The 21732-nt window shown below is 27.4% G+C and overlaps 1 protein-coding gene across 1 annotated transcript in view; it reads left to right on the top strand.

Annotated features, from left to right (window-relative positions):
• Window positions 1-372: 372 nt before the first annotated feature.
• Window positions 373-21732, top strand: part of LOC107452296 (uncharacterized) — a 147614-nt gene continuing 126254 nt past the window's right edge. Inside the window, exon 1 of the mRNA XM_016068664.3 lies at window positions 373-543. The gene's annotated coding sequence lies outside the window, so the exon portion shown is untranslated. The remainder of the gene's footprint in view (window positions 544-21732) is intronic.

Raw genomic sequence — 21732 nt, forward strand, 5'->3', positions numbered from 1 at the left:
TCAAGATTGGCGAAAAGCTCAAAATAGTCCCTATTTATTGAAACATTTACCAATCTCAAATAGCAATGTTGATCATAATCATATACATTTTTGTATAGTATCCCAAATCGGGACAGAGATTGCCCAATGTGATTTCGATGATATATTTAGATCTTGTAATTTGTGATATGAGGCTATGTTTTATTATTTTACCACCTACAATCAGTCCACATATAACTTAATTAGTAATAAACACATATCCAAGGTATCATATTTTAATGAATGGAAAGCTGCTTAGTTACCTGACAATGCGCACGCACTCAAGCCACCCACGTGATTTATGTCCCGACCAATCCCGTTCGAGATACGTTTTGAGCGAAGTCCTCAAGAGTCCGGAATGCTAGTCCAGACAGCCTGTTGCCTCACTACAAAGAGCAGGACTTAATTCTAGACCCGCCTTTTCCTTTGCCGGACGTTCTCTTGGAAACATTTCGTTTTCCGCGCTCACTTCTCATTTCATCCTCTAAAAGAAGCTCAAAACTTTCCTCTTCTATTCCAAAACCAGTGAGTACATGTTTTTTTTAAATGTGTGCTTTGTTTTATCTGTTTTTTTTTGTGTTTAGAATGAGTTTTGTTTCTTACAAATGTTTTAATTTTGTGAATCGCTCCATAAATTAAAAGTAAGTCTTATTTTATATTAAAAGAACACAATTGTACCATATAGTTCAAAACTTTCGCCATTTATCCAAAACCAGTGAGTACACATTTTTTTTAAATGTGTATTTCGTTTTGTGAGATTTTTGCATTTATAAAGAATTTTTTTTCCTTAAAAATGTTTTTAATTTTTCTAATGATTCCTTAAATTAAAAGAAATTCTTTTTCAATATATAGGAAAAAAATGTTGCAATATATAGATCAAATTTTTCTTCTTTTATCCGAAACTAGTGAGTACATAATTTTTTAAAATGTGTATTTTGTTTTGTCAGTTTTCCAGTTTTTATAATGAATTGTTTTTCTCAAAAACGTTTTTAATTTTATAAATGACTCTAAAAAAACTCTATGTCAGTAGTATTTCATAAATGGAAAAAAACTTTATAATATATAGTAGCTCAAAACTTTCATCTTTTTTAACCAAAACTAGTTAGTACATATTTTTTAAAAAGTGTATTTCGTTTTGCCATTTTGTGTGTGTGTGTGCGTGCATGTGGTTATAATGAATTTTTATCTAGTAAATATTTTAAAATTTTGTTAATGATTTTATAAATAAAAAAATCAATAGAAGCTTTGTTTTAAATAAAGAAAAACAAAACGCTTCAATAAGAAATAAATGCATTTTTTTCGTATTTTTTAAAGTAATGATTTACAATATAACATATGTATATTTACCAGCTGAACTGATTTATAATATAGTGATAATAAGTTACATAAATTTTTAAAGTAAATGATTTTGGAAAGTTCTTTCGTTAATTGTTTCAAATACTTAGAAACTGTTAAGGCCATTAAAATGATTCAATTGGGGAAAAAATAATTTTAAAAACTTTTTCAGAGATACTGTTTTTAAATTCTTTTATTTAAAAAATTAAATCACTGATATATTAGTCAAAAGTTGTTGGTATATAAAGTTGAATCTTATAAGTTCAATTGTGGTTTAAAAGAGAATTTTAAATGTAAAATTAAAATCTATGCTTTAGATTTTTTTCAACAAATGTCACGATGAGTTGGAATTTTTCTAAAAATATTAACAAAACTATGAAAGACTATTTATTCAAGATACCATTGATTCCATATAATACGAGTATACATGATTTTTAGTTTTGTTTACATAATTGTTTCAATCATTAAACAAAAATGAGGAAATGTCAGTGCAGAGAAGTGTTATTAGAAACGACATGAAGTTATATTTATTAATATTTTCTACTATTTAACTTTTAGTGAAAGAAAAGTTCTTTTAAAATACTTTCTCAACTATCTCTTTATCTTTTAATTATAATTTTAAGATGCCTTTTTATGAAAGTTGAAAACACATTAATTTTCTAATATAGTAATTTGAAATGTGATAATATGAGCATGAAAAAATATATAAGTCACACTTGATTAATGTTACCAAGGATATTATTAGTCTACTTCAATTATACTTTTATCCCACTCCTGTTTTAGTACTTCTTATGCTATATAAACTGTGTATAGATTACATTAAATCAATTTTATATATTATTATTATTATTAATTAAAAATGAGCAATAAATAGCACTGAATAACAATTAATTAATGCTTGCAAATATTTATTCTATCTTATTTTTTATTTAATTTAAAGTATGATTTAAAAAGAAGAATATTTTTAAGTTATAATTGAAACGGTTTATTCAAAACTTAATTTTATCTGTATTTTTCATCGTAGTTTATATATCAAAAATGCTTATTCTTATTTAAAGATAATTAAGTTTAGTCGCAGTTTAAAGATAAAAAAAAGCGAAAATGAAATAAATTATAGTAATTTTCTTATAGTAAAGTATAGTAGTAAAATAAATTATAGTAATAATTCAAGTTAATTTTTCGCCTAAAATATTTCATACTATAAAGTATGTATTTTTTATGTATGATTATGTATTTTTCCACTCACTTCGTTTTTTTATGTATAGCTTTTAAAGTTATTGATCCATGATACTGGAAAGTAAACTGAGTCATATTAAATATACTTCTTCACATTCCTGTTAAGCAATGATTTATTAATTAAACTATCTAATTACACATTGGTAAATTTGCAATAAAATAAGAGAACCAGAAAAAAGTATATTCGTGATTTTTTAAAGTCACTGTTCTTTCGTTCATTTTTGGAAAACATAACGAAGGGTGAAACTTTGAGAATGTTGGGGATTTTCCACAACTAATTCTCGTCTTGATATTCTTCCTTTTTTTTCTTATATCTTGTTTGGCGTTTTAAAACCACCAGCACTTTTATACCTGCAGATTTGAACTTGCTCTTATTTTCTAAAGAATTGCACTAAGAATAAACAACACTGACCTTCAAATTAAGAAAATTTTCAGATTTCAAACACCTCTACAACTGTTTAACAGACTTGAAGAAAAATTTGCTTGAGCGTAGATTATATTACAAAATAATAAGAACTATTTAAATCAAACTCATAATCTTGCGTAACACTTTTAATAGTCGAAAATCATGAAGCAGTGGTTACATAATCGAATAGAAAACTTGTATAATAAGAGGTGCCGTTTTAGTTGTACAGGCTGCAAAGTATGAATTCATTCTGAAAATGAAATATTTTTTGTGGCGACTGACCTCATTCGTAGTTTAGAAAACACTCTTTTTAGGATCTGAAGTATTGGGCAACAAGAAAATCGCCAGTTTTTACTGCCTTTCCCAGGGCATCCCTGACATAATCAATACATATCAGGTCTAGAGATCTTGCTGATCAATCCATCCGGAGAATGCACATTGAAGAAGATCTTCTACTTATCTTCGATGAATCGGAGATCTCGTGCCATGCGTTGTAGAGCATTGTGATGAAATTGCGACCAATTGCATGCCTAAGCAAGCCGATAACTTATCCCCATGGTCAGATTAGCCGCAAGACTTTGGACGTGTTGCAGGACATTGGAGACATGTCCTGCCAAAGCCTTCAAGGCTAGACGCGTGAAATTGGTGCGTAATTTAATAATTGTAAATGTTATAAGCATTTGTTGACTTTTAAAAAAGCCCTTTTTTTTCTTTCTTTTTTTCTTTTTTTTTAGAAAGAAAATTATAACACGGGAAACAGACGTTGGAACAGGGTGGGTGGCCAAAAAAATGCTATGAATATTTGTTTTTTCTAAAGGGGATGAGATGTTTGAACAGGGCGGGTGGCCAAAAAAGAAATTTAATTTCCAAAACAGTACAAAGTACGTCCTTGACGTTTCAGAGCGTACACTACGTCCATGGCAGTGACGGTCTTCCTCTTGGCGTGCTCGGTGTAAGTAACAGCGTCACGGATAACGTTCTCAAGGAAAACTTGTCCTTCGGGCATTAAATGGTAGTAGCAGGAAGTGCACCCTTGGTTCATAATGTTTTATTGGAAGAGTTAATAACCGAATACCTACCCTATTCAATATTCAGAAAATAGAACTTTGTGGAAACTGCAGTTTGACGATATCATGTTGAATGACCGCACGTCCCTCTATGTCTTAAGAAGAGGCACTTAGATTGTTGTAAATATGAGAATAAGATCTTGGAGTTTTTGTTTTTCTTTTTAAGATTGAAGCTAGCCTTACATTCATTTTAATAGAATACGATGAGCAGACACATAGACTTCATTTTGTTGACGATTTTCTGAAAGGTGAAGATAATAACTGGATGGATTGATAAGCCAGATATCCAGACCTCAATTATACAGATTATAACTTCGATAATTTACCAGTGCCTAAGAACAGCGTTCTTAACAAGTGGAAATAGTCGCTACTAAAACATTTGAATGGACCTTTTTCTAGTTTAAAGTATATTGTGAGGTGTATATAACATTAAAAATGGGTTTGAAAAGGGTTTAAATTCCTTATTAACCCTCTTTTTGTACAATTTAGCAGCTAAATTTTTAATAACTTCCAACCACTTTTAATGTTACGCAACATACGCGTCTACGCTTCTTCTTCAAAAAAGAACTACCCTGAATAACTTTTGATCCAGAGATCGGATCTTTATATTCTAGAACTTCATGCCTTCTGCCTCCGATATTTTGGGGGTCAGGAATTCAAATTCGTCGATAAAAAGAGTATGTCTATTCAGAGAAAGTGCATTTTTGTGTCTAGTTTTGCAACTTAATGTATCGTCTGCATTTATTAATTAGCTCATTTAAAGTCACCTTCTCGAAACATTAAGATTGAGTCCAAGATTGTGAAGATCCGATCAGTAGAACAAAAATTATTCAGGGCTGTCTGTTTTTTGTTTTTATATTTTGGGGGTCAGAAATCCAAATTCGTCAAAAAAAAGATATATTTATTCAGAGAAAGGGTGCTTTTGTGTCTGAATTCTTAATTTAATATATCGTCTGCATTTATTTATAAGCATATTTGAGGTCACCCTCTCGAACCATTGAGATTGAGCCCCAGAATATGAAGATCCGATCATTAGATCAAAAGTTATTCAGGGTGGTTTATTTTTTTTCGGCCTGTGGTGCATTTAATTCTTATAATTTTTTATATAATCAATTATACAACATTATAAGTAATTTAAATATTTTGATATTGATTTATTATTAAAATTTTGTTTTACAAATCAGAAACCTTATATTAGGCTTTAAATCATCTTAAATGTTTCGTTATTAATTTTAAAAAAATCTATTTTGAAATCCATCTTATTCTAAGACGCTATTTATTTGAAACAGTTAATAATTAAGCTTTTTTTTTCAAATCATCGAATAAGTAAAAAGTATCATCTAGATATGAATACATAGATCATAAGTTTAACGATAATATTTAGTATAAATACAAAATTTCCCTAGTTGATCAATTTATTATTAACATACCGTAAGTAAATGATGTAATTTTTCAATAATAGAAATTTTAATATTGTTATAATCTAATTATGTACTGTTAGAAATATCTTGGAAAAAATGGTTAAATAATATTTTACTTAATTTCATTTACGTTACATCATTATTATGGTTATTTAAATTACATATTAATTTAATGATGTATTTTTTTAATAATAAAGATTTTAATAATTTCATAATCTATTATGCACTGTTAGAAATTTCTTGGAAAAAATGGTTAAATAACTTTTAATTTAATTATTATTTTACCATATATATATCAAAAGAGTTAGATAATCATAAATAAGATAGCATTCTAATTATTAGCTGTGAAAAAAAACTTTTGTTAACTATTTTCGCGTATACAATTTAACAACCAGGATTTCATCGCATCAACTAATCCCACCTAATGAAGTCACTTCGATCCTTGCAGCCGCGTACCTATTATAGCAGAGAAGGCTAATTAGTCAATCTCATGACGGACAGAATGGAGGATCGATTTCCAGTGTTAATACAATAATTACCACAATAATTCCTCCATTCCCTTCAACATATGAAGAATTTACAGTGTCCTACATTCTCCAATTTGTGATCCTGGACTATTGGAATACGATACTCTCATTCACGCATAGATGGTTGCACCGTAAAAATGAATAACACAAAAAGTCTAGTAATTACCATCGCTTACGATTAGTCATACAATCAGATAAACTAATTAAACCACATTCCACTGTTCGCTTCCTAAAACACTACGCAACCATAACCAACTCCAATGGCCATTATCTAACACATATATCACCAATATCCAGTTAAATTTCTTTTTTACGGATTTGAAACCATGCTTGGTGCAAATGGTTAAAAAAAACTGCTTTGTTTTGTATTTATGATTTTTCAACCATACTTGTTGTAAACGGTTTCAAAACTGTAAAGGTAATAAATGTTATTTACCGTTAACTTTACGGTTAATTGAATGGTCGGACTGGTGTCGTTATTTTACAGAAATTTTAGAATAAAATTATAACAGTGTATATTAATTCAATAATAAAACAATTAAATATTGTTTGGCTAATTTAATTTAAAAAAATTAAAAAGTGAAAAATTATGGATATACGTGCAGAAATACTATTCTGAATATAGTATATAAATATACAGCAAAGAATGATATAGAAAAACATATATTTTAAAATTGGCTATAGTATTATGAAAATACTGCAAAAAATAAGATAGCAAAACATATTTTTTAAAATTGGCTATGTGTAAGCGAACAGTTCCGATTTGGTGTGGTATGCTTGAAAGGTACATTTGACTGCTTCATATTAAATCGAAAGTTTCAAAGAGAGTTTTGAAATTTAATGCATTGGATGCAAAATGACAAAAGAGTTTTTAAAAGTGAAAACAATAAAAATAATAAATGTAAAGTTCTATGCGACGTTAAATAAAAGAAAAACCAAGTGACTGAGTAAAATAGAAATAGTAAATAGAAATAAAAATTTTATGCTAAGCATGAGTAAAACATGGTTTATCTATAATGCTATTGCATTTTTAAAATAATGTGAATAGTTTTTGAGTTTGAGATAAAAATAAAATTTTACTTCGTGATAAGTTTTCTTGAATTATGTAATATATAAGAGTGGGAACTTATTTTAATAGATAATTTTAAAATGTATAAAAGTTAAATGATTTTAAGCAAATATTACTCGTTGTTGTAAAAGTATAGAAAAATCAAAAATCAAAATATGATATTTCAAATATTTGAAACTGAAGACCTTAAAAAAGAGTTAAAAATTCAAAGAATTATTCATTTTGAGCCTCATATTTTAAAGTTTATAAAACATCAATCATTGTTTGTTTATATATAAAACATATATAAGTTGTATAAAACATATAGTTTTGGTTTAAACTTACTAATTTTAAATTAAGAACTTTGCAGAAATCTAATATAATGGTTTATATTGAATGAACAGTACAATATATTGATTCAATTCTGGTAACAATTTATGAAATAAATAGTTGTACATTAGGTAAAAGCAGTTTCTAAGAAGTTGTTATTAAAAATATTTTTAAATATATTCTAATGACGTTCTATGTATGTTGAAAATAATAAGTGATTTATATCTATTGAGCTGTGAGAGTCATAAAAAATATGGTTTACATAAGCAATAATAAAAAGCAGCACAACGAGATTCATTAAAAAAGCAGACGATATTTTTGGAACTGTTTTTGATTTGACTGATTCGAGACAAGTTGGTGCGAAAAGTGTAGTAAACTTGTTAAGGGAAAATAATATAAGACTTAGTTTTTAAGGAAAGTGAATAACTCGTTACGGGATACGAAAGTGAAGAAGTTTAAAATATGCCGAAAAAATTGAGTGCGTTTGTTCTTCTGAATATGATGTATGGAGAAGAACATTCCAAAAAAGTTTCGTCAAATTTCGTCGAGGAAAAAAGCTCTAGGCACTAAAATTTCACCAGGTTTGGATGTTTTGCTTATTTTCTGTCTTCAATTTATATTATTCGGAACAATACTTCTTTTCTGAATTGTGTCCTTTAGTATGCATACTCAAATCATTTGCTTTCAACTACTCTGATATATTCAGATTTGTGAGTGTATAAATCCACAGGAAATCATCATGTACTTTCTAAAAAGGCCTAATTTTAACTTTAGTTTTATTTCAAGACTAACACGAGTACCCGTGATTCAAAACCTCATTTAAAGAACCATTTACTGAATTTTTTTTTCAATTCTCATTAAATAACTGGTGCATATTTTATCTTCATTTTAACGTAAATATATTTACTGTTATTGTGTTTGATAAGTGAATTAAATATACCAGTAAAATGAATTTATTTGACTTTCACAAGAAAGTATAACTTGTTAATGAAGTTTTCGGAGAAAAAAACAATATTTGAAGAAAAAAAACTAATCTAAAAATTTTATAACAATGTGTAAACGTTATTCCTTAAGAACTATCAAATATATGTATTAATATAAATTCCAATTCTTCACTTTTCTGATATATTAATCTTGGCTACTCTCAAGAATTTGAACAGTAATTGAATTTCAAATTCTTGTAAGTGACACAATTTTGAAGACGGTAACCAATTAATAAAATCTCAATAGTATATGACTGACGTTTAAAATTAAAGTATAATTTATTTGCGAAGTAAATTAAAATATGACGGATATTTATTAAATATGAAACATTTTAATTCATTCATGGTAGCAAAGTAGCTTGAATTTATGTCGTTATTTAAACCCATAGATAAAATATTTTCTTATATAACAAACAGAAAAAAAATCAATTTGTATTGTTACGGTTTATTACAATTCATGAGTGAGAATTAATCGATCTATCGAGATCTCTAGTGTAACTTATTAGACTTTTAACTAACGTTTGTTTAAAATTGGCTTATCAATTCAACGTTGAATCATAAAAAAAAACTCATTTTTACGTAATTTGCTAGCTTGCAGGTCTAATCTATCAAGAATTAGTTTTAATGCGCTCTCATATGAATTATTTATCTTAGGTTTCCTATGTTAGATAATGGGGAGATTTCGAAAATCTACATTAGCTGATGCTGAATATAAATAATCTTAATTTTGAATGGATGAGGTTATAAAAACCATATTTGTCTTAAACTTATAGCATAAAGCCACCAGAAAGAGGAACTGACAGTAAAAATTTTGAAATCAATTGGAATTATTTTAGTTTAATTATGTGTCTTTCAGTTTTGTTCATGAATTTGAGATGGTAATTAAAACTGATTTATTGATAAACTTCTTTTTTTGACCCAGTACAGAGAACCAGTATTCAGCTAATATTTTATATAATAGAGATATTAATGTATGAACTTTGAATAAATGCATAATAATTTAATACTATTGGTAATTGCAACAGTTGTTAAAATAAAAAATTTTCTTCAAGAATAAAATTACTATGATTTACAAATTCGGATTAAAGAATTAAAAATAAAGCAACATTTACGATATTTACAAATATCAATTATTGTGCAATTTTAATTACTGATAAATACAAAAAGCAATTTCGAGTTTTGAGTTTCTATGCTATATTTATTACTTAAAATAATTAAGTAAATTATAAGTGAGTATAAAGATAAATCGTTCTAATGTCAACTACAATGTTCGTCTTTGAGCATAGCATGTTTAATGAAATCCTGTTGGTAATCAATTTCCATTTTAATAGGTTTACAAAGGGTGCTAACTAATTTCGACAGATTCTCTACACTCTATGGCAACCTTAGAGAATCACTTCAACAAGATTTACGGAAAACTTATTATTCGTAAAAACAAGCCAATAACCTCAATATAATTTCAGTATTTTTTGTAATGGATCTCTGACCATTAACATTTACTTAAACCCAATTTTTCGTTAGTAATTTTTTTTTATCAGCAATCAAATTGTCTCATAAAAGTTTAAAACTTATGCAAAATCTTAAAATGTATAGCACAAATTAAGTTGGCTTGCAAAAGTATTAATGAAATGCAATCATAATACTTTAGTGTTAAGAGAAACATTATTAACAACTGCATAACACTAACTGTTTATAACAATTTTTTGCCGTTTTATAATCATAAAAAAATAGGTTTTATACTTTATAAATTCGAAAAAACTAATCAACCCTCGATGGAATTTTTTATAATGTTTCATGTGTAATAATTTAAAATTATTTATGTCCATAATGATGGACGTGATTAACATTCAACTGGAAGATAGTGCAGAAAAGTAAAATTTTGTCATCTGAAAAATTACATATCATTAATTGTTACCACTAAGAAGTATTAAGTGCGTAGCGGGAGCCTATATTTGCCGGACTATAGCGTTACCTATAACTAATTTTATTATTATTTATTATTGAAACTCTCTAATGGCAAATTCTATAATTTTCCTTCTCAGATGTAAGGTAAGAAAATAAAAATATATAATACTATTTTTCGGTGTTTTTCAGTGCGCACCTATATAAACAGATAAGAGTGAAGGTACGTAATTTTATCCTTACCCTTCAATGGTGACTATAAAACTAATCAAAGAAAAATGGCAGGCTACGATGAAAACGATAAAAGCAGTATTTTTACGCCGAGAATTACTAGGGTTAGCATTAAACATCCACCGTTTTTGATACCAGATCCAAATATATGGTTTCTGCAATTGGAAGCACAATTCCGAAATGCGTCAGTTGGAATATAATTCTCACTTGTCTACGTCCTTTTTTTAACCTAAATTTATTATTTGCTTAATTGTATTCGTGATTATTTTAGTTTTAAGCATCTGACAACTTTTTTCCATGTTTAGGTTGTTTTAGGTTCTATATGGCTTTGTGCTTGTTTTTGTAAGTAAAAAATAAACCTAATATTTATTTGGAAAAATAATACAATGTGTCATCGAATGTATGGGGCCAGGGTACACGTACGTTTTGTAACGTGAGTAGATTTGTTCTGCGATTTTCTCTTAAGGATAATATAATAGAAAGCGAATGTAACTTACGCTAAACCTAACGTCATTAGAGCTAGTGCAAGCATGGTTGCTTCTTCTATCCTTAAATTTAGCGGCCTGAATTTTTCTCAGTGTAGATTCCAGGTCAATTGTGCGCTGAAAAGAAAATGTGTTTTTCAGTGTGCAATAGCAAAGAAAAATTAAGCCAGAAACTGGTGAAATGAAAATAGAAAAGTAGGAAAAGGGCGATGCAGTTGCGATGTTTGCCATTTCAGCAGCTGCGGAACTTTCACAATCTACGCCAATTGAAAGTTGTTCATCGTCAAAAGAAATGCTTGAAAAGCTGGATTTCATTTTCAAAGTAAAATCTGATTTCAGTAAAGTGCTGTTGCTCGATAAATTTTACCAAATGAAAATGGAATGTAATGAAACTGTAACTTAGTACATAGCTAAAGTTTAAAACCTTGAGCACCAGATCAATGATTCTAACGAAAGCACTAGTAATGCAGCAGTAATTGCCAAAATTTTGGGGACACTACCAACAAAATCTAGGAATTTTAGACAAGAATGGTTATCTGTCGCTGATAACAAACGGTACTTATCAAATTTGACTGAAAGATTGACAGATGAAGAAACTATCTTTTTTGTTTCCAATCGTCCAAAATTTAAAAAAAAAAAAAACGATTTTCGAATCATCAAAGCAATGAAAACAGGGTAAAAAGTCAAACCAGAAGTATGAAAAAATTTAAAATAACTTTCTACTCATGTCGGAAGAAAAGCCATTTTGCCCGAGAATATCATTCCAAGCTTTGTGAAACATTTAATGATGTTCCAGAAAAAAACAAAAGTGCATTTAACAGTGAAGTTTGTGAAAGAGAAACGGTTCTAAGAAATGAAGAACAGTGAATTCTGGACATCGGTGCGTCTTCTCATGTGACCTTCAGTAAGAAGTATTTTGAAAGTTTCGGAGAACTAAGAGGAAATGAAGTTATTCGTCTTGGCAACAATGTAGAACTATCACTTAAAAGACGAGGAAATATAAAAATCCAAAAGCTAATTCAAAAAGAGTAGTAAGTAGGAAAGATACATAATGTGTTTTATGCTCTAGGATTATAGAAAAATCTTCTATCTGAAGGTGCGATTGCAAGCAGGGAAATAAAGTTTATAAAAAAAAATATAAAGCTGATATTTACAATAGGGAAAGAGAAAGCTTAGGGGATAGAGCGTTCGCCTTCCAATGAAGCAAACCGCGTTTGAATACCAGTCGATACGAATTCCGCATCCGACTTGCACCAACCACACTGCTGACTTGAAATATCCTCAGTGGTAGACGGATCATGTGTTAGAGTGCAACAGAGGGTGGTTCTCGTGATCTTCTTCTCCATGTAACGCAAATGCTGGTTAGCTCCATCAAAAAGTCCTCCAAAGAAGGCAAATTTCTCCCAATACTGGATCCAGGAGTTCCCTTGTCTTTTGGATCGAGTTCAAAATTACAAGCCTACGGAATTGAATATTAGTATTCATAAACACATAAACAGAAAGCAAATTAGTTGGAACAGCAGAGCGTTCTGCAAACAACTTATATCAGATGCTGTTTAAAACAGTAATGCCCAATCAAACTAATGCAATATGCATTGACAACATCAAATTATGGCATAAGAGAACAGGTCACATCAATCTAAAATCTCTAAAAGAACTAATGAAAAGAGAATTATAAACAAAATAAATTTTTAGATTCTGATAAATTTCATTATGAAGGTTGTCAGTATGGAACAGCATGGACTCTCATTTAGTCATAGAGAATATAAGGCTCAGCTAACCCGGTGAGCTAATGCACAGAGATTTGTGCGGTCTAATGTCTACAACATCAGTAGGTGGTACAAATAATTTTGTAATCTTTTAAGGACGATTTCAGTGGATATGCTTCTGTTGCATTTTTAAAACATAAGTGTGATGCTTTCGATAATTTCAAGAACTTTGTTTCTCTTTGTGAAAATTAACAGTCTACAATAATAAAAGCGTTAAGAACAGAAAATGGAAAGAAATACAAAAATCATGATCTTGACGATTTCATTCAAGAAAAGGGCATTGAACTTGAGACCACAGCTCCTTACACTCCCGAGCAAAATGTATGAGCTGAAAGAAGCACGAGAACAATAATGGAAAGTGCTAGTTCAATGTTACACAGTAAAAAATTACCATTGTTTTTGCGGGCTGAATCAATTAGCACAGTTGTGTATATCATGAATCGTGCGCCGACTAGCCACACTCCTGAATCTACTCCTTACGAAATATGGACTGGTAAACAAATGTCACTAAAGCATTTGAAAATTTTCGGTTCCGAGGTATAACTCATGTACCAAACCAATTGCGCCAGAAACTTTCGCCAAAAGGGCTCAAAGCAATTTTTTTTTTGGATATGAAAGAAATTCAACAAATTATCGAGTCTTTGATCCAATATTAAAAACTGTAAAAGTTTCTAGAAAAGTTACACTTAACGAATGCTCGTACTCAGTGATTCATCCACAGGAGGTAATTTCAACTGATTATTTTAAACATTAAGATGATGTTACTGATTATAAAATTAAACTCGATCCAAGAATGAATGAAAATGATGTATTGAATGAATCGCGAAATTCAGACGAAAAAGAAGCTTCATCTTATAGTTTGAGACCCAAAAAGAATTTAAGAATTCCTAAGCGTTTTCATGTAAACTTTACTGAAATGCCTAAAATATAGGAAGAAAGCAGTTAACTGCCGTCAGAGAAAAGAATGGAAGGGAAAAAAAGTATAGTTTTATATCAAAATCTTAGTTTCATAGATTTTCCAGTCATCAGGGCATATGTCTATAAATTTTTAACGAGATCCTGATTTACTGAGAAGATTACTGAAAACCATACATTGAAATATCTTGTTTATTTTTACTTGCATTTCCAAGTTTTCAGCTATTTTTAATGCATCCAATAAAAAATCTATTTATATTATTGTTAAAAATTAAATTAGTTTCTTATTGAAAATTTCAAAAAGTAAACATGAGATGTTAAATTTTAATATAATACTTAAAATACAAAAGAAAAAGTGAGGTAAAATAAGTGATAATAGGTTCGAATTTAAGCAACAAGACTCTATCTGAAATCTTTCAACATATTTTCCATTAGTCGCTTGCATTTTCTTTGCTGCAGTAAATTCCTAAATGGGTGTCTTTTGTAAAAAGTTTAAGGCATTATATTTTCAGAATTTAATGTACGATTATTTGAGTAGAAAAATAAATCAGGTAAATCTTAAGAGTTTAATTTTACTTTAAGCATGGATTTACAAAAATATATTTTGAATATTAAAAAAAATATTCTTGTAATAATAATAACATGAAATAAATTAATCCTATTTTTAATCTAATTTTTGAAACATAATTAAAATATACTAATCCAAAAACGAGAGCACAATAACATCCAAATTATTTAAGCTTAATGTTTTCCTAAACCTAACAAACTTTTAAAAATGTCCAATAATTAGAAAATTAATTTATATTTCAATGATTCAGGAAATCTACTAAAAATATATCAATTAAATTTTAAAATTAATTGCAATATCAGACAGAAAAATGTACTTTATCTCAAAAAATTAATCCTTTTAAACATATTTAAATTTCGAACATTATTTTGACTGTTTGTACTAATTTAATAAAAAAAGTCAATAATATTCAACGATGATTATTGCTAAAGGGATTTACATTTTATTTCGGTAATTTATTGACTTAATTTATCTTTCCATGTAAAATTATTTCGAAATTTTAAGACTGAAATTTTATTTTTGTATATTTTTGGAAAGAGAGAAAAAGCGGAACAGGGCAAACTATATTTTATTTGAATTTCTGTCGTATTGTGCATTTCCTATAACTATGCATAGAATTTTAATTAGTCAAATAATTATTAAAAATTCTTATTTATAAAATTTACAATATTTAATTAAATATTTATTAAAAGCCCTAAATATTTTTTATTTAATTTAAAGTAATTAAATTTCAATTTCAATCGATATACAAATTTAATTATATTCTTAAAACTTAACTTATATTGATATATATATTTTAGTGTTTTTTAAAAGAAAACCATTTATTTATTATTTTACTATGTTTTAATTATTATCATTATAAAAAATAACTGCAAATTCTACAGGAAAAAAGCAAGTTTTTGCAGAAAAAGCCTGTTTAAAGATAAATTCAAGTTTTTTCTGATCTTAATCATTACTCGTGCGCAGCAAAAATTCTTTCCCTTATGAAATTTCTCCGTTTACTTGACGGTTTAAAGCAGTTTTTCCCTAAATAGAGTTTTCACCCTAATCATAAGCAGATTAAAACTGTCAAAATTCTAGTTTTTGCATGCATATTTGCTTAACGTAAGATAATTTTATCATTTTACGATTATTTTCTTTACTTGCTCCAACTTTTAAAATTTATTTTATGGTTTTGGCATTGCTTAAATAAAATTTCAATTCGGCTTCAATGTCGAATTGATAGTTATAATTATTATTATTTTTTTGTCATCAGATGTAATTTTTCGGTAAAATAAATTACCAGACATTTTTCTAAGGGTTCATCACTGTAGTTTTAAATGTTTTTACACTAAAATAGGATTTTGATAAGTGAGACTCTTAAGATACAGACAGTTTAAGTTTTTTTTCCATCACTAACCACTAGAGCTTGTCATGGCTAAAGATACTGAGCTTTCACTTTCTAATGAAGAAATCATGGGTTCGAATCCTGACGTTGACTGGAGATGGGATTGACTCTCGGTGTTCACTGACCTCAAAGCTGACACTTATTTTACAGTGTTTTTAGTGTTTTTTTTTGTTAAAATAGCAGAATTTTATTTGCTAAAATAGCAGAGTTTGATTCTTAAAATAACAGCACTTGTCTGCTTTAAAAACAGACGTTTGCTTTTGAATATCATTATTTTTTTATGTAAAAAACTGTTATATTGGTTTTATACAGGCACATCAGCTGTCAGTTTTTTTCTGTAAATTTAACAGATTCATTTGCTGTCGATTAAGTAATTATAGTCCTAAACCCTTTGAAATTTCATTGAAAATGTAACTGTATTAACTTACAATTTGTACGTATTGGAAACTAAAGGAAAAAGATTATGTATTATTGTAGCTAAGAACATCATAACTAGGAGAATCCTATTTTCTGAATCGTGTCGTTGAGATGACAACGCATCTTTCAAATCCTTACCTGTGCCACAAAAATAAAAAATTAAACAAATGTACTTATGTTGCCATTTTAAAAGATATATAGTTCCTTCTTGAAATATCATATTTGTTTGCGTTCTCGAAAGCCTTCAACGTTATTTTTTCAACGTCAATAACTTTAAAGTGAAATTTAATTTAAATGGTTCTTCGTTTTCTAAACAAATCCAATTTTATTATCCAATTTGCCCCAAATTGATTTATCACATTTAGAAGCTTAAGAGGCACTAGTACCTTTAGCAACATAACACTTCTACCATTTGCGATCAAGATTATATGTATATATTATTGCATATAGATGATTCATTGCCAGTTCTATTTATACTCCTCTAAGTAGTTCTTCTTTAATCACCTACTAAATTCCAATTAAATTGTCTTAAGTTTGTTTTTCTTATAACATTGTTCACACTTTTGTTTTTTGATTAAATATTTTAACTCTTTTCTTCTGTAATTTTGTACCTTAAGTAAGAGAATTGATAGTATTTCATGCATTTATTACAGAACCATAAGAACAGAAAAATTAATAAATGAATGGTTTAAAAACCACATGTTTTAACTTCGTTCCCAGAATTATAGTTTTTCTTTACCAAAAATGCCATTACCATACACTTTGTTAACTTTACCTATTTTTTTATATTCGATATAAGTTCATTTTACATGGATCTGAAATGAAAGAAATTAATTAGGTTAAGAGATTAAGGAGATTAATAATAACAGCCTTCATAACGTTTAGTTTCAAGTTAATGAATACAAAGATGGAAATAGGAAAAGCAGCAAAAATAGATTCTAATTATTTATTCGCTTAAAACTATTCGATACAATTGACATTTCCCTCTAAAAATATGGGTCAACGTGTGTGATAATAGGTGGTACTAACAGGTATTAACAAGGTAACAAGTGGAGCTAATAGGTGTTAATATACGCACTGTAAAGAAACTTACTTAACTTACTTATTATAAAACTTGCGAAGTAAATCCGTAGTATCAGCATTTCTTGTAAAATCTGTAGTCACAACGGTTTTTTAGCATGAAAAATTGGCTTAAAAAATTTTCTGCGTAAAAGTTGCTAAGTATTTAAGCACTGTGGTCGGTAAGACCGCCGGAAGCAGAGCTTCATTCAACTATTCATTGCTGGGATTTAAATCCTGAGAATCAAGCGCTCTGTCCCTTGGGACGGGACTCCGCAAGTCTAGAGTATTATTCTCAAAAATTTTATTATTTTATTTTTAATCTTAAAAATCTTACATATTGAAATCATATTTCAGTGTAGAATCTTTTGAAACTATAGTAGCTCACTCGTATAAAAATGTATGCAACTTCACTTACCAAGAAATCATGTCTAAAGAAAAATAATAATCAAGTAGAGTTTCAATTTTATAATCGAATCACAGTTTTATTTATATGATGTCTGTCTTTATTATAAAATTAATATTATAATAAAAAAATTACTTTCATGCTGTAGAGAGTGTATAAATTTAGATATAATTATATGTGAATTCTTGAAACTGGGATTTGAAGTAATAACTAGAGGGGATCCTTAAACTGAACTGAGATCCTGGAAATGGCAATATTTAGAAATGATAAAAAAATTTATCTCGAATCCATTTCTTACTAATAATAAATAGAATCAGCAAACCAGAAACAATATTTTTTACAATCAAATTTATTCCTAACAATTTGAATTGATTACTGCTAATCTAAGAAATTTTTTTTAAAACTAAATGTTCTAATTTAATATTCTAATCAATTAAATATTCTAATTAAAATTTAAATATTCATTTTAAAAATGTTTGATCTACATATTTAGTCATTCTATAAATGTAACCAAAAATTATATTTCATAAATTTATGATGAAAACGTTAAAAAAAAAACTTTCATATTTTTCGATTGCACATTTTAAAAGAAATGAATAAAACAAAAAGCAAGAATAAACCTTTAGTTCTTAAAACTTATAGATGCCGTTCATCAAAACTTTTAACAGCATATTCTAATATTTTAAAATTTATATTATTTTAAAAATGCTTGTTGTTTTTAAATTATGAAACAAAACTATTTTTTCTAATCAAAAATATAAATTTATTCATTTAAAATTATTTATAATAGTTAAAGTTTAAAATCTAGATTATAATACTGCATGTACCGATCTCAAGAGCAAACAATTTTCAATTCCAGAGCATTCATACATTTAGCTAAAACTACCATCCTTAAAAATATATATCATATATTTTTATTATAAAATAATATTTAGTCAATGTCCAGTTGAGTTTTACATCAAATTTATCTTCGCAGTTTCAGAATTTTTTAGAAAAAATATAATTAACGCATAAACCAAATAAGCCTCATTAAGCTCGCATTCAACAAATCCTAGTGATAATATTTAAAAAAAAGTCAGATCTTTTTTTAAATGCTTAGAGTATCTTCTTTTGCAACTTTTACATTCTCATTTTGTGTTAGATATTCAATTATATTTAATTAAAATATTTTTAATTCAGAATTTTTAAAAAAGTATTAATTTAAAACTAATATTTGTGCAATAAGTATAATACGGTATCTGCGTGTTACTAAGAATGTGTTATGCTCCTTAATTCTCATTCAGAATATTTTAGTGTAGGTATTTAATTTGATTTTAAAAATTCAAAATTTTTAATAAATTCTTATTTTTGTTTATTTTTAATTTAAAATAAAGTTATTAATACAATTATAATTTTTTGATTATGAAAAAGAATGTTTCCAAATGCTCTTAATTCTCTCCACTGGAACTTTAGCAAAAAATATTGATGAACTAAAGGAATTAATTTGATATTTTTTATGTAAGAAAAAGTACTATTTTAATAATGTTTTTTGTCATCTTATGCAGCTTATTTTTTTAAAAGAAAAATTAAATCCTTATTTGAGGTTGAAGCTCAATATGAACGTTTGTTTCATTAATTTAAATTCTAGAACGAAATAAAAAATTCATTAGTTTAAAAAAAATTGGTTTAGAAATGATTCATTTGTAGGAATATAAATCTATTTAAAAATATAAAAAAATTCTCCTCTTTTTGTAGTGCCTCTTCTTATATCTTTGCTTCATTGTTATTTATTTCATAAAACATTTTAAAAGCATCTGAACTACTTATGATGATTTTTAATACAGCTGGAAAAAATAAGTTTGCAAATACTGTAGAGTGTTCCTTCGAAAACATACTTCAAAATTAAGCAGTAACTTTTATGTTGTCTATTTATTATTAAATAAATAGCAAGGAAATAATCAAAATATTTGCGAAGTTTCGCCAAATAAATCAGTTTTTAAAACTGTATAGAAAACATGACTTCATAATGAACGATTTTTTTCGAACTTATTTTAATGCAAAAAAGTGTATAACTTGTTTGTATTTTTTTGCGGCACAGAATTAGATAAAAACCGTGACTAAGAAAACACACGAAAAATTGAAGAAAATGTAACATCATATTTTATTAAAATATAAATCAATTAAGCACCTATGGCTAATTTCAGAACATGAATGTGCAAAAAATTAGGTGAAAATTTTTTTTTTATTATTTAAAATATGTAAAGGTGAACACGGATTTTTTAAAATCATTTTAAATATGAATACAAATGGTAAGAACTGAATGGAACTAATATTTTAAAGTTCAATAAATTTTCGTAACATCAATTTAAATTTAATATCTGTCTGTAGCAACAATGGAAATTTAAAAAAAATTTATCATGAATCTATGATCAAAATATAGTTAAGACAACAATTTACGTAAACGTTATGAAAAATAAACGAGTAACTTATATATTTTAAATTATTTAATAATATCATGTCTCTTGCCAATAAGACATTTTATGGTGAGAGGTTTATATAGAGCATGATTATTTGAAACAGTTTCAAGCATATAAAACTATATAGCTATAAATCTGCTTACAAAATTTTGTAAAGTATACAGGCATTTAATATTTATTTATTTTAAAGTACTTATCTTTTGGCTATGTATACATAAAATAAAGATAAGATATAGTTAAAGGTACATCAATAATATATATAGATAAAAGATATAGCTAAAAATATTTTAACAATGCACATATAGATAAAAGATATAGCTTTAAGATATAGCTTAAGATATATATACATTTTCAGAATTTCAAAGTTGTCACGATATTATTGTATTCAATATCCCAAATTCAAACTATTATCAACGATGCACATTTTGAAAATAATAAATGTATAATATTCAAGATCCTGAATCAAATACCAGCGATGAAATTACTTTTAATTTTTTAGTACGTGAATCAACTTCAAGCGCGAAGAAAAAATTTAAAATCATCCTGAATTTTCAATTTTTATCGCTACGTCTGTAATCTATCACACCGTTCTTTGCATAAGCATAAAAAACCATACGTTATTTACATATTTCACCTTTAAGTTTAAACTTACAAATAAAAAATGTCTTTTGAAGATTATTTTTCGAAATCGGATTTAAGCTTATGCATTAATTTTTCGAAAATACCACCTATAGTTCACATATTTTGTAAAATAAATAGCTATCTAATGTTCTTCCTATAATAGTGCATGTGCTTTTTAAGAATATATTGAAACTCCCCAATTCTCTTATTTCAAATATGTCATACATTTCGTTACATTAGCATTCTTTTATTTCATATCTCTTTTTCTGAAAGAAAGAGGCATTTCAAAAGTACCGATATGTGTTTTAGAAATAGTGCAATTTTAAGTTCATGATATTCTGCGTGAGACGAAATAACCTTCTGAAATGACTTTTTGAAAGTAGCAAAGGAGATTTTCTCCATAGAAAAATAATTTTACGCATCCCTTACTTCTATATAATTCATTTTATTACAATAAACATAGATGCATCTTTTTCTCGAAATGCCCGGGTTTCCAATTTTAGGATCTACCAAAGCGATAACCCCAGATACGTATGAAATTCGAGTGTAAAAAATATAAGTTGCTCTGAAGTGAATTTAGTTCGCGCGCGTGTCTTAAAAAGGATACTTCACCAAACAAAAAGTGTTTTCTGTAAATCATCAAATAATTGCATATTTCTGTATTCTAAAAATAAAATAAATCTCATTTCCCTTAAAACATTATTTACAATTTAAGGCTGTGCAAGATAACGTAAAAATTATTTGCAATTTATTACTGAGCTTGTTAAAAAAATTTATTTACAATTTATTACTGAGCTAGTGAACGCAAAATATATTTACAATTTATTACTGAGCAAATTAACGCAAAAAATTATTCATAATTACTACTCAGCTAATCTTGTTTAATATTAATATTTTGTATGATTATTACTTATTGTAAGATAAACTTTTAATGAGCATAAAATTATCATGTAATCGAAGTAGAAGTAATAAAGGCGAAATATTGACAACAGTGCTACAATTTTTAAATCAGCTTAAATTTCTGAATTTTTCATAACTTTTTTTAAAATTTTAAAAATACTCTTAAAAACATAAAATAATTTGTAGAAACATATTTTTCTTTGAAATGGTTCTAAGTGCATTTTCAGCATATATTAACCTGATTA

This window comes from Parasteatoda tepidariorum, chromosome 3 (genome assembly GCF_043381705.1).
Source record: "Parasteatoda tepidariorum isolate YZ-2023 chromosome 3, CAS_Ptep_4.0, whole genome shotgun sequence".
Lineage (NCBI taxonomy): Eukaryota > Metazoa > Arthropoda > Arachnida > Araneae > Theridiidae > Parasteatoda > Parasteatoda tepidariorum.